The sequence below is a fragment of the Peromyscus leucopus genome, unplaced genomic scaffold, assembly GCF_004664715.2.
Source record: "Peromyscus leucopus breed LL Stock unplaced genomic scaffold, UCI_PerLeu_2.1 scaffold_339, whole genome shotgun sequence".
NCBI classification, from domain to species: Eukaryota; Metazoa; Chordata; class Mammalia; order Rodentia; family Cricetidae; genus Peromyscus; species Peromyscus leucopus.
In genome coordinates this window covers 19,996-33,928 of record NW_023505221.1, presented here as the reverse complement: position 1 = coordinate 33,928, position 13,933 = coordinate 19,996, and the positions used below count along the sequence as shown (strand labels likewise).

The 13,933-nt window shown below is 35.4% G+C and overlaps 1 pseudogene; it reads left to right on the top strand.

Moving 5' to 3' along the window:
- The window catches only part of LOC114697270, a 42,931-nt pseudogene that overhangs the window by 9,455 nt on the left and 19,543 nt on the right, over positions 1–13,933 (top strand).

Here is a 13,933-nt window from a genome sequence, read left to right as displayed (position 1 = left end):
AAGAGAGAAAGTCACAATAAATTATCTTAAAGCAAATCTTACATTATTCTGTGCATTTCTCCCTAAAGACTTTAAACTCATTTTCACTGGAATTTAGTTAAAATGCATCTGCACATCTTCTCTCCTTAATTTTTTCCCTTGACACTTGTTCTTTTGTATTTTGTGTGCTAATCATACAAGACTTAAACTGTGTTTGGTGCTTTTTTTTTTTCTTTGTTCCTTTTTATTGAGATAGGCCCTCCCTGTGCATTTCAGGCTGAGGGTTGCAGAGTTGGAAGTACAAGCCTCTACTACCTTGTCCAGCTCTGTAACTGACTTCTTAAAATTTTTTTTATTGTATTTGTTTGTGTGTATTGTATGCATGCACATACTACATGTTCATATGGAAGACAGAACGACTTGTGGGAATTGATTTTTCTCTACCATGTGGGTCCTGGGGTTTGAACTGTGGGTATTTGGCTTGGCAGCAAATCCTTTAACTCTCTGAGCCATCTCCTGTCTCCACTTTTTTAATGGTGTTTTAAGGCACCAGGCCATTGTACTCACTGTTCCTCAACTTGGAATATATTCACGTCCTGTGAACATTCTTTGTCTATTTATTTTCAGTTTTTAGACTTCTAGAGAAATTACTTAAATTTCCCCTTATGTTTAGAACCTTTACTATATGTTCCATAATTTCCTAATCTATACTTTATTTGTTAATACCATTGTTTGTTATAGAATATTATTTTAAGATGTGTTATATTTGTTTATGCTGTGGAATATTTGTTTAATGATACAAAGATGTGTTGCTTTTGTTTATGTTGCATTTGTTAACCCTGTGAAGCTGTGTTACTTAGCTTGTCTAAAACACTTGATCTTCTAATAAAGAGCTGAATGGCCAATAGCAAGGCAGGAAAAAGGATAAGCAGGGCTGGCAGGCAGAGAGAAATAATAGGAGAAATCTGGGAGGAGCAAGAGAACAAGGAGAGGAGGATGCTAGGGGCCAGCTACTCAACCACAATGCCAGCCACGGAATAAGAGTGAAAGTAAGATATATAGAACTAAGAAAACGTAAAGCTTAGGGCCAAAGATGTAATAATTTAAGGAAAGCTGGCAAGAAACAGTCAAGCTAAGGCCAGCCAGAATAAGCCTTGTGTGTGTGTGTGTGTTGTGTGTGTGTGTGTGTGTGTGTGTGTATTTTGAGGGGGTAAGGGAGCTGGGTGGCGAGCCCTCCAAAAGAACAAAAATAGCTAACATCATTTTGACATTCAGTGTGGGCCTGCAGAAAGCTGAAGAGTTGTTTTGTACCAGGCTTTTTTTGTGGGTCACCAACCAGCTCCCAAATCATAACACGAATTAGTTATGAATGATCGGCCTAGCTTAGGCTTGTTTCTGGGTATTTCTTTTAACTAAAACTAACCTGTTTCTTTTTGTGTACCTTTTACCTTAGGGCTTTTTACTTTTTCTTTCTGTATATATTACTTTCACTGCTTCCTGTGTCTGGCTGACGAGCGGCTGCCTGGTTTCTGGCCCTCGGTGTGTCCCTCTTTCTCCTTGTTCTCTTCTTTCTTTTGTTCTTCTCAAAAGCCTAGATTTCTCTTATTTATTCTCTTTGCCTGCTAACCCTGCCTATCCCTCTCCTGCTAGCTATTGGCTGTTCACTTTTTTATTAGACCAGTCAGGTGCCTTAGGCAGGCAAGCAGAAACAAATGAAACACATCTTTACATAATTAAAACACACTTACGTCATTAAGCAAATGCAGCACGAGCAAATGTAACACACTATTGCACAGTTAAAGTAATATTCTGCAGCATAAACAAATGTAACACATCTTTGTCCAGTTAAAATAATATTCCACAGCAACGTTGCAAGCCCTTATTCCTACCTTTCTTCCTTTCGAGACTCAGTTTCCACAATGGTAAGTACCACTTCTTTTCTCTGTTAACATCCTTTTGTCTACACTTGGTTCATATGAGCCCTGTAAATATGTTAGTTAGCTCAAAGTTAAATGACTGGGATGTTTGACATAGAGAAAAACTATATAGCATTTTAAGGGTAGACATTTAAAGGTAGTTTTAAGTTTGACCCTCAGCACCAACCCAAAAAATAAATTTTTTTGGGAGGGACAGGGACTTTCTGTGTAGAATGCTGTTCTGGAACTCACTCTGTAGACCAGGCTGGCCTTGATCTGCCGGCCTCTGCCTCCCAAGAGCTGGGATTAAGGGTGTGTGCTACCATGCCTGGCCAAAAACTAAATTTGTAAAGAATTTTTATTAAAATAAGTAAACTTTTTGCTAATACTTAAAATTTAAAAGTATTGTTTCTACCTGTAGTATTTTCTAGTTGAAGTAGCATCAAATTGATTTCTAGTAAAAGGGAAAGAAATACCATTTCCAGTAGTAATAGTCATTATCTTTTCCTTTTCATTTTATTCCTTATGTACTTGGCTCATGAAACCTTTTGCATAATTCTTAGGATTATCATTTCTTCCTGCCTGAAATTTCACCTGCTTTGCTGCGTTTTAGACATTGTTCATGCTCTTAAAGTATTTACTAAATCTGCTTTTTTTTTTTTTTTTAAGTAAAACAACTGAACACTAAAACTCAACATGTGAGGATTTAACTCCTAAGTATACCAGTCCTTTTATTTATTATTATTAGTAAAATAAGGAGAAAAGCTTTCATGGTTGTTTCTGTTGTCCAAGAGATTATTTTCTATCTTCTATTTCTCCATTACCTTTCTTAATTATTACTATGAAACTGATTATGGGTTGTCCTCTTAATACTGTACATCATCATCTTGGCTGAAGTTGGAGCTGTTAATTATGTGATTTATCTTGTTCTGCTCTAGGTGGTGCTGTAGAAATGAACCAAATCATGTTGAAATATTTTCCACATGCTATCTGGCCTTCAAATTAGGATTTTTAGGTTGTCTTTTTCTGCTAATGTTAATACGACTTCTTGTTCTACTTATTAATTGTAACCTCAATAATTCTCATGCTTCTATAGTGAATTAGATGTTCCCTTTTAAATCTTTTTTTCCTTGTAGCATGAATCTTAAAGAGTCTTATTAATAAAATCAAACCTGAGGCAGGTATTGGGGTGAACTGGAAGATCAGAGAACCAGAACAAGTCCACAGCTAAACTTCACCTGGCCAACTTCTCAGCTGATCTTGTTTCCTCAGACTGGAAACCTTTGTGTCCTCATATCCGAATGGCTCTCAGCTGAACTGTGCTGCTCAAAACCTAAAAGCTTAACCAGCCAAATGCTTCTAGTTTCTGGTCTTCATGCCTTATATATTTTCTGTTTTTTGCCATCACTCCCTGGGATTAAAGGCTCACTTTTTGGGATTAAAGGCTTGTGTCACCATACCTGGCTGTTTCCAATGTGGCCTTGAACTCACAGAGATCAAGAGGGATTTCTGGAATGCTAGGATTAAAGGTGTGAGTGCCACCATTTTCTAGCCTTTGTATCTAGTGGCTGTTCTGTCTCTGACCCCAGATAAGTTTATTAGGGTGCACAATATTTTGGGGAACACAATACCACCACACTTCCTAAAACAAATAGAAAGTAACTATCTTTGATCTATCTTTCTTTGATTTTAAAAGCACAGTGAATTTGTGTGTGTGGTGGGGGTGGGGAGTATTCCTGTGTAAATTATGTTTGTGCAGGTACAAATCCATGTATACACATATGTAGGCCCAGAAGTATAGTCACATGTCATACTCTGTTGGTTTTCACCTCATTTCTTGAGTTAGGATCTCTCATTGAACTTTAGAGGTCATTGATTTTGCTCAGTTGACAGCAAGTTTCCTGGATTTTATTGTCTTTGCCTTTTCAGCACTGAGGCTATCATGTCTAGTTTTTATGTGGGTGCTCTGGTTCAAACTCAGGTCCTTATACATGCATTGCCGACATTTTATTCAATGAGCCAGACATTCAGTGAGAGATTTTATAAATCAAAACTTATATAAAACCAAATGTAGTCAGATTTTTTTTGGGCCAACAGCCCCCAAATAATAACTTGGAGACTTATTTAATTATGAACAGCTTGGCTTTTAGCTTAGGCTTGTTCCCAGCTAGCTGTTATAACTAAATTAACCTTTTCTTTTAATCTGAGTTCTGTAAGTTCAACTTGTTCTGTGTCTCACTGGCATCTCTCTGTACCCAAGATTTATCTCTTGAGTTTCTCTCTCTCCCCAGAAATCCTGCCTATCCTCTCCTGCCTAGCTATGGGCCATTCAGCTCTTTATTAAGTTCATCAGAATAAAACAGTGACACATTTTCACACAGTGTGATCAAATATCCTGCAGAGTCAAAATGAGGGCCTGTTGTGTTTATCTTCTGCTTACAGATCAGAATATGTGATTGTTTTGTTTTAAGCAATTTTTGTTGTTGTTGATTTTGCTTTTTTTGAGGTGTTGTCTTTATGATGGAGCCCTACGCTAGCCTTAACGCTGCACTCTTTCTTGCCTTAGTCTCCTTTATGCTGGGGTTATAGTGTGTCCGCCAATATGTGAATTCTCTATATCAGTTTTTCCGTCCATGTGAAACTGGCAGTTGTCATTTCTGTAGCATAATATATTTTCATATTCTTTAATATGCTTATTTTAATGCTTTTTGTGATTGAATCCTAAGTATTTCTATATTTCTATCAAGCTTTGGATTTAAGTTAATCTTTCTAGACACTGTAGAAGAATATGTGCCCCAGTAGGAGAAAGCTTGGAAAATAGAGAAAAGCTTAAAAACATACAAACAAAAATCAGTGTAATTGGTTATATGCTTATACTTTGGAATATTTTCTTTCAGTCTTTTTTCCTAATGTTGATGTAAGCACCATAGTGTTGGGAATCATTACAGTTTACTTTCAGTTTTCTTTCTGATGAGGCATATAATTTCTTATGGTAAAGATTATATATGTGTATATATATACATATACATATATATATATTATATATATATATAATTATAAGAAACTACTGCATTGAGTAGTTTCTAGAATGTAGGAAAGCACTCAGTAAAATATACCTATTATGAGCCATCATTTCCAATACGGTACATTGACATTTTTAAGCATTATTGAAGTTTATCTGCTAATATTTTAACTTTTAAAAAATACAGTTATTTTGTGGCTGTACCTCTGCCACAGTGCTCCTGTGAAGGTCACAGGACAACTAGTAGGAGTTAAGCTCTCATTCCACCCTGAGGATGAAACTCCAGAGGATCTGGGCAAGGGTCTTTAGCCACTGGACCATCTATTTGGCCCAGATTTTACATTACTAAAGTCCTTTTACCAATGACCCTCTCTAGCTATCATGGCTAGATGTTGATGGCTTTCTTCCTCCTCCAGTCATTTTTTTCCAATATATTTTATATACATATACACACACACATATACATATATACACACACACATACACACATATATAAAATCGTGTTTTGTCATTTTTGATGCCACTGTCATATATCTTTTTATTACAACTCTTTTGTGGTCCTTTGAAATAACATTTTTTATGTAAATGTTGACATTAAATACTTTAGACCATACAGTATGTTTGTATGATAGAAATTCTGAAGTCATCTTATCCTGTAAAGACAAGTATTTGTTAGAGTAAACTTAGAAGCATAGAGAAAGTGCTCTCTGAATGTTTGGTTAGAAATACAGAACTATTTCACTAACATTAAAGATGGGCTACATGATAATTTTTTTTCTTTTTTGCTTATTAGGTTTTTATCACTTCATTGTAAGTAAAATTTAGTTTTAACGATTCATAGATTTCTGTAGTCTTTAATTTACAGATATTGATTGTAAGCCTTATATGTACAAAGTCTTTCTTGACATTGTGGAGATTAAAACGAAACCTAGTTACAGATTATTCACAGTTCATTCTTTTTTGTTTTAATTTAGGAAACATTTTGGTGTTTATTATTATAAATCTTATGTTAACATTTTACTTAGAGGAAACTAGGAAACTTTTCAAGTCTGAGTGTTTTTTAAATCACAGTGACAGAATCAAATTTAGGCCAAGGTAGGCGTAATAAAATTAATATACATTATTTCAAACAACCTGCTAAAATACCCCAATGTTTCTTATCTGAGTTCTTATTTTGTATAAAAAAAGACTTGGGTTGCTCAAATTGTACCAAAATACTTTCTAAGTTAGATATTTTGCCTCTTCATTTTCTTCTTTTCTAAGTGTTCTTTCACAGAAATTGTTTTCCCCGGGTTTGGAACATGCAGCTTCTTCTTGTATTCTTTTTTTTTTTTTTTTGTTTTTCAAGACAGGGTTTTCTGCGTAGTTTTGCGCCTTTCCTGGAGCTCACTTGGTAGCCCAGGCTGGCCTCGAACTCACAGAGATCCGCCTGCCTCTGCCTCCCGAGTGCTGGGATTAAAGGTGTGCGCCACCACCGCCCTCTTCTTGTATTCTTTAGGCTGATAGATAGGCTTTGATTTTGTAAATGTGTAGTTCTGGGCCTCCAGTTTCTGATGTTAGGGGGAAAACAGCTGTCCTACGTGACAATAGGTAGTATATCACATGTTTTATTCATCGTAAAGTTCTTTTTAAAAATTGTGGTTAATTTTGACCTTAGAATTTGGCTAATTTCTTACAGTTTACCTGAATTCGTGTACGTTTTACTAAGTACTTTGCAAAGGAGAAAAAGTCTGACCATTTGAGAGGGAAACAGTGTTTCTTCTTTAGTGCTTAGTTGTTGGTTTTTGCCATGTGTATTCTTTCCTGTCATTGAATATGTAGTTACCAAGGTGGCCGTAGATGCTCTTTCTGTGCCGCTGTCTGTGTGCTTGTGCATGTGCTCCTTTCCTTCCTAAAATGGACTCAGTACACTGGTGCCTGTATAGTAAAGGAAACTGGGGGTGACGTTGCTGAACTGTGTAGAAAATCATCTGCATTGAAAATTGGATCCAGAGGAGAGGAACTTGATAATGAAAGATGTCATTTTATCAGCAAATGAGTCTAAACTGAGACTTGCAACAAATATTTTTTACTTATTAATTTCTTCAAAATTAGTTAATACTTAAGAATAAAATATTTTAAAATAGACTTATAATGAAAATACCCAGAAACATTAAAATGCCATTAATTATAAAACTAAAGTACTTAGTAATGACATAGAATAGCCTATAATAATTGTTAATCACAGTTTAATGGAAAAAAGAATGAGTACAATTGAAAGGCTAGATACAGTGGTTAGTAATTTGGGGGCGGAAAGTCCTTAGAAGTTGTCTCAGTCACTCTTCTATTGCTGTGAAGAAACATCATGACCCAGGCAACTCTTCATCAGGCTTTTCTTTAAACTTTTTATCTCCTTGAGCACAGGACTTAGCTCCATTACACTTCCTGGTGCTCTTTTCCTCCTCACACTGTACATTTTATATTTTTCCTTTTTCAGCCTGCTTCTTTTCATTAGGAGCTAAAGCATGACCACTAATAACCACACACGTGTCCATACTAGGCTGTCTTGAAATTTCCTCTGCTAATGTCATTAATCTAAAACTCTTCAATTTAGCCTCAGGCAGATATTTAGGACAAGGGCAAAAACAGCCATATTATTTGTCAAAATATCATAAAATTGGTCTCTAGGCCGCTTATTAATATTCTTTCCTTCTAGACTTCTTGAGCTGGGTCCTCACATGTCAAATTGCCCTTTGCATTGTCTTCCATGTTCCTATAAATGATCGTCCATTAAGCCCCACTTAAAGCATAACCAGTTTTTTTCTAGTCCAAAGTCCCAACCAAAGTCTTCCATATTCCCCCTGCTAAATAGCATGGTCAGGCCTCACTCTTGTAACCAACTTCTGTCTTAGTCACTGTCTATTGCTGTGACGTATGGGATGCCATGACTGAGGCAACTCTAAGTGAAAGCATTTAATTGAAGACTTGCTTACAGTTTCAGAGGTTTAGTCCGTTATCAACATGGTGCGGAGTGCGGAGGCATACACCCTTGGTGTTGGATAAGTAGTTGGGCACTACATCCTGAATTGTAGTGTTGGAACCCAAAGTTTAGGGTCTTAAGTGGCGCCCAAGAACCCAGACTCCAGTCCAGTTGATGCATATAGCAGGAGGATTTATTAAAGCTTCTATATAGAAGGGCAAACCCTGCTCCTAAGAGCAGCCCCCATTAAGGGCTTATAAGGAAAAACCCACAAAACCCACAAGATTACAATTCCCATACAATTTCGTTTCACAAGATCATGGTCTGATCACAGAGTGATCACAGAGGGGGTACAGTTACATCAACAGGTACATTTTTCCTGAAACCTCAAGGGGGGGTATCAAGGTGGGTAGTGGAGTTTACACACAGGTCATGGTGGTCTTCCTGGAACACCTGCAACTATCCCAGTCACAGTTGAGCACATCTCTTTTTTTTTTTTTTTTTTTTTTTTTTGGTTTTTCAAGACAGGGTTCTCTGTGTAGCTTTGGTGCCTCTCCTGGAACTCACTTGGTAGCACAGGCTGGCCTCGAACTCACAAAGATCCGCCTGGCTCTGCCTCCTAAGTGCTGGGATTAAAGGCATGCGCCACCACCACCCGGCAATTGAATATGGTTGCAGGGAGATTGAACAATGGCTAAGTCAGGTTGCCCTTGGAAACTAGATATTTAGTTTCTCATTTCCTGGTGCTTGAAGTTTCTTTTTTCCTGAGGCTTGGGGTTGTTAAGCCTGAAGGGCTAGGGTCTTTCAGTAGGCAGAGAGACTGGGCCTAGCATGGGTTTTTTGATACCTCAAAGTCCACCCCAAGGGACAGACTTCTTCCAACGAGGCCACACCTTTTAATTCTTTTACTCCTCTAGGATTCTACTCCTGTAACTAAACTTTTAAATATATGAAACTATGAAGATCACTCTCAGAAACTCACTTTATAATGTATATTAAAGTAGCAAATGTATTAAAAGCCTAAATGGAGAAATGTAAACAAAAATCTTGAAAAGTAGATGTTTATTGTACTGTTTTCTCAGGAGGACTTATTAGGAGAAAGCAACACAGAAAAAAATTGATATTAGTGATTGTGTAAAATGTGATAGTGTCAAAAGACAGCATTACATAGGAGCCAAGTATATTGTGGAAAATGGAAATGATTTTCCATAACATATCTGCAGAAACTGAAGTGTATAAAGAGAACTTGCACGGGTGGTGGTCGGCGGCGGTGGTGGCGGCGCACGCCTTTAATCCAGCACTCAGAGGGAGGCACAGGCAGGTGGATCTCTATAAGTTCAGGCCAGCCTAGTCTACAGATTGAGTTCTAGGATAGGCTCCAAAGCTACATAGAGAAACCCTGTCTTGAAAAAAACCAAAAACAAACAAACAAACAAAAATAAAAAAAACTTTTTTAAGCTTTCAAGAACTCACAGAGATTAAAGCAGCATGCACAGGTCTGCACCAGGTCCTCAGTGTATATATTATGTATGACTTCCAGTTTAGTGTTTCTGTAATACTCTGAATGTGCAGACAAGAATCTGATGTTGTGCTTGTCTTTTGCTCTTTTCCTTCTGTTTGTCTTGTCCAACTTCAATGTGATAGTTTTTGTTTTATCTTCGTATATCTTATCTAGTTGTATTTATTATTATCTCTTAGCCAGTTCTTTTCTAATGAGAGACAGAAAGGGAGTGGATAAGGATGGTAGGGAAGGTGAGGAGGACTTTGAGGAATGAGGGAGGGGAAATTGTAATGAGGATATATTATGTGAGAAAGAACAAAAAGTAATTATCTCTGCCAGATTTGAACACAAATACTGCATAGATGTTAATTGGTTTTTTGAAGAAAACTTGTATAATTTATGAAATTGGCTTTGGGGTGGGGGTTATGTATTGTACTTTTGCAGTTATGTTTTATTTTCTAAATTGACTATGTACCATAATAATTCAATTCTTGAGAAATACTAGAAGAGAGAAGTGATTTGTTTGGGAAGTATTGTCTTTCTGGTACAGATATTAGTGATTTGAACTCTTCAGCTTGATTCCTGCATACACAGGTGTTGTTTTATTACATATGTATTAGTTACAGTGTTGGGGGCTTTCCACTATGGTAGTTAAAGGAAGTGATATTTCAAATGGCTAATAATTGCCAACATTTTTTATTTCATTACTGATTTACTTTCAGGAAAATTGAGTAAACATATTAGTTATGCTGTCATCTGTAAATTAAGTCAATTTAGTAGAGTAGTTGAAATAAAACAGTATTTAGAGATAGAAAATATCTTATTTATCAGATACAGAGATACTCCATTTCATCTTATTCTTAAATCTAGTTATTTTATTACTGTGTTACTTGTTAATTCACCAAATATATGTTGATTGAGATGCAGTTTTAGACTAGTCTAGTATAAAACAAACAAATACATTATCTGTGGAGTTACGTGTATGCTATGGGAAGAGTGAGAAATAAAATACGGTACATAAAAATGTGGTTTTATCTGTAAATGAGTTTTTGTAAAGGAACAAATACTATGGCTATATAAGGGTATCAAGTGTTAGCAGTGGTGAGAGTGAGTTTATGATTTTCAATGGGCAAATCGGTTTTTGGTTTCATAAGAAAGGTGCCAGGAATTTGAGGAAGATTAAAAGAAACAACCCCCCCCCCACACACACACATGGTAGGCAGAAGTACAGCTAATGCAAACACTCTAAATTAGGAGCATATCTGAAGTGTTGGAAGAATGAAGCAGATTAGCAACTGGAGCTGACAAAGGAGACGAGAAGTAACAAATGAAGTCAGACAGGTGTTGATGTGATAAAATACCCTGGCAAAATCAGCTTGACAGGAAAAAAGGTTTACTTGGCTTTGGTCACAATTCAGGTTACAGTACCACGTTAGAGGGAATCAAGGCATTAGGATTTGAAATAGCTAGTTATTTGTTTGTAGTCTAAAACGAGAACAGTGAATTCATTCATTATCCAGAGCTCAGGCTTACCCTTTCCATTTATATATAGTGAAGGTACCCCTGCTCAGGAATGGTCCCACCCCATTAAGATGTATTCTTCAGCTGGGCATGGGTGTACGTAATAACCGGGAGGAGAGGCAGGCTAGTCTCTGAGTTCGAGGCCAGGCTGGTCTACAGAGTGAATTTGGGGACAGGCTTCAAAGCTACACAGAGAAACCTTATCTCAAAGAAACGGAAAAAAAAAAAGTTTTCCCCACATTAATTGATCAAGACATTCTCAGAAGTTAGCCTTAATATAGATAATCCCTTACAAGTGTACCCTGGAGACCTGCTTCCTTACATGTCATGTTGATAGTTAATATTAACCATCATATGAGACAAATTTATGTAAACCTTGGTAGGTCAGTATCAAAGGAAGTTGGTGATTATTCTGAGTGAAGTGAAAATATTGTAGATTTGAGTAGAGAAGGTGGTAGTACTGGGACCTGAAGTTAGGAAACATTTGAAATTCACTAGTCTGCCTAGAGGGGTATCTTCTTGGCTTGGGATGATAAGAAAGAATTTCCAAGGGAAAATGATTTAGTCGAGTTTAGAACTATTTCCTTTTTCCATAATTAGGAAAATAAACATACTTTTTAAACCAAAGTTGTATTTCTAGTTAAAGCTTTAAATAATCTAATAAAAGAACAGTTGCTTTGTATCCCCTTACATCTGTTTAGCCATGCTCATTTAAAAAATTGATGTTCTACTCTAGTAAAATTTTTAAAATTTCTATAATTTGAGGCATTTCCTTTTTATCCAAAAATATAATTAACTCATTATTAGAATATGAGTAATTGCCATTATGTCTTTTCCCATGAAATTAAATTACATTGAACACTAAATTACATTGAACAGCCTTATATATCTTATTAACTAAGATTCACTTATATTCCTTTTTGTTTAAAAGGCTCTGCATTTGCTTGTGAATGAAATACAAGGTAATTTCTATTTTTCAGTGAAATAGTTAGATCTAGTAGGATAGATAGATTTTTATAGCAATGGTATAATAAAAGAAAAAATAGGAGGTCATTGATTCCTAGATTATCTTTTTTTTTTTGTAGAAATGACCTACCTTTTTGATAGTGTTTTGTTTTTTTTTAAATTTGACCTCTTCAATTGTATTTTAATATAGTCTTTTTCTTTAATTCTTGTAATTACAAGGTTTGAAACACCAACTTGATTACCTGGTATCTCTATATATTATTCCTTACTATGCCATATCCTTAGTGCTGTTGATGGTTCATAAGTTAGTTGAAAGCTTTATAATACTGTCTCCTACAGGATAGAATGCTAAGTAATTAATTGCTTGTTAAGTGTCACTGAGTGTAGTTAAAGATACTTTCTTGTGTTTCTAGAATGTTTGATTGCAAACTCCTGTGGTGTGGGGTTTTTATTTTTTTTCTGGTTGACTCAAATTTAATTCTAGTTATCTTGAGAGTTGAGTAAACTCTATTTTTAAGGCAGTAACATGTTCTCATCTATAAAATATTTTATAAATAATATATTATCAACTGATTTTTTAAAAGTTTTGACTAAAAATTTTGATAAACTTGGGTAGTCATGTGTAATGTAGTTTTGTTATTTTAAACTGTCTCCAACAGTTGTGTCTTCATACCTGAACAGTGTTAAATATTATAAATTTGAATTCTAAGCATTTTGTAAGTTTTGGGGTAGAGGAGGTAAGTACATCTTGATAACACTGTTCATCATTTGGGTTGGCATTATTATTATTTTCTTACAGTACAGACAGGTGAGTCTGAGATGTCAGTGGTCTGTATTATTTGAATAATACAGTTTTATTTTGCTTCTGAAGGATAGTTGATAACTGGTTTTGTTTCCACAAAATAAAATTGAAGCCAAGCATTAGATGCTTTATTACCAGGTTATTTCTGTGTGTAAGAAATACATGACAGAGGCTAAACTATCATGGAAACCTACTGAGTTTCCTGTAACTGAATTATTGTATAACCTGCTTAAACTTAACTAAGTAAGTTAATTCACAGCTCTCAGATGACTTGTGATACTTTCAGGGTTAGATTATTGAATAGCATTTGTAGGCTAACAGTAGATATCTGTTGTATTCAAATAAGATTTTATAGTAATAGAACATATAAGCGTATATAATTTACTTTGAAATAGTGTTACTTTAAAACCTGTGAAGCATGTAGTTTTGTTAACTTTTCAGCAGAACTCACACAAATGTAGTGTGAGTCAAAAAGTGCATGTGGAAAAAAACACCTAAGTGAGATACTTTTGTTTCATAAATTATAATTTTTGCTAGGCTCTAATTTGAGTTAGATAGCATACTGTGTGTGTGTGTGTGTGTGTGTTATAGTATGTGTGTATATATAAACTACATATACTGTTTTTAAGAAATTTTCTGATAAAGTTCAAGTGAGAAACTGTAGTGATGGCATGTACTTTGTGGGAAATCGGCGCCTTCTGTTAAAAACAAAATCAGTCAGCATAGATTTATTGATTATCTTCTCTGTCCATAAGTTATGTATAGGAAGTAAGTACAGTAGTAATTAAGTTAGATGAGAACATTTTGTGTTGGAGTTAGCATATAAAGCAGATTAGCCTCAGTTAGCTCTTGAAGTCAAGATCCCCAAGTGACTTCTCTGTTTTCAATCATGGAAAGATGTGTTTTAAATCATTCTTGGAGACATATTTAGAGTATTTGAGTATTATTAATTGATGAAGAAAAATTACTAGAGTTTAGATTTAACTGCTTTTGTAAGGGAACCTTATTTCTTAGCATTAAAAGGTGTGTGTGTGTGTGTGTGTGTGTGTGTGTGTGTGTGTAAAATGTGTTTTTAAAGAATGACTTTGGATACAACATTTGATTTGGTTATTTATAAGAATAATGAGGACACTTATTTCAAGCAATAAATTATTTTTATTCTTTATTTTGAAGACTTTAAGCTAGGAGCCATATAGAAAGCATTTTTTTTTTTTTTAAAGCAGCATGTGATAAATGAAACAAATTCTAGAAATCTGAATTTAAGAAA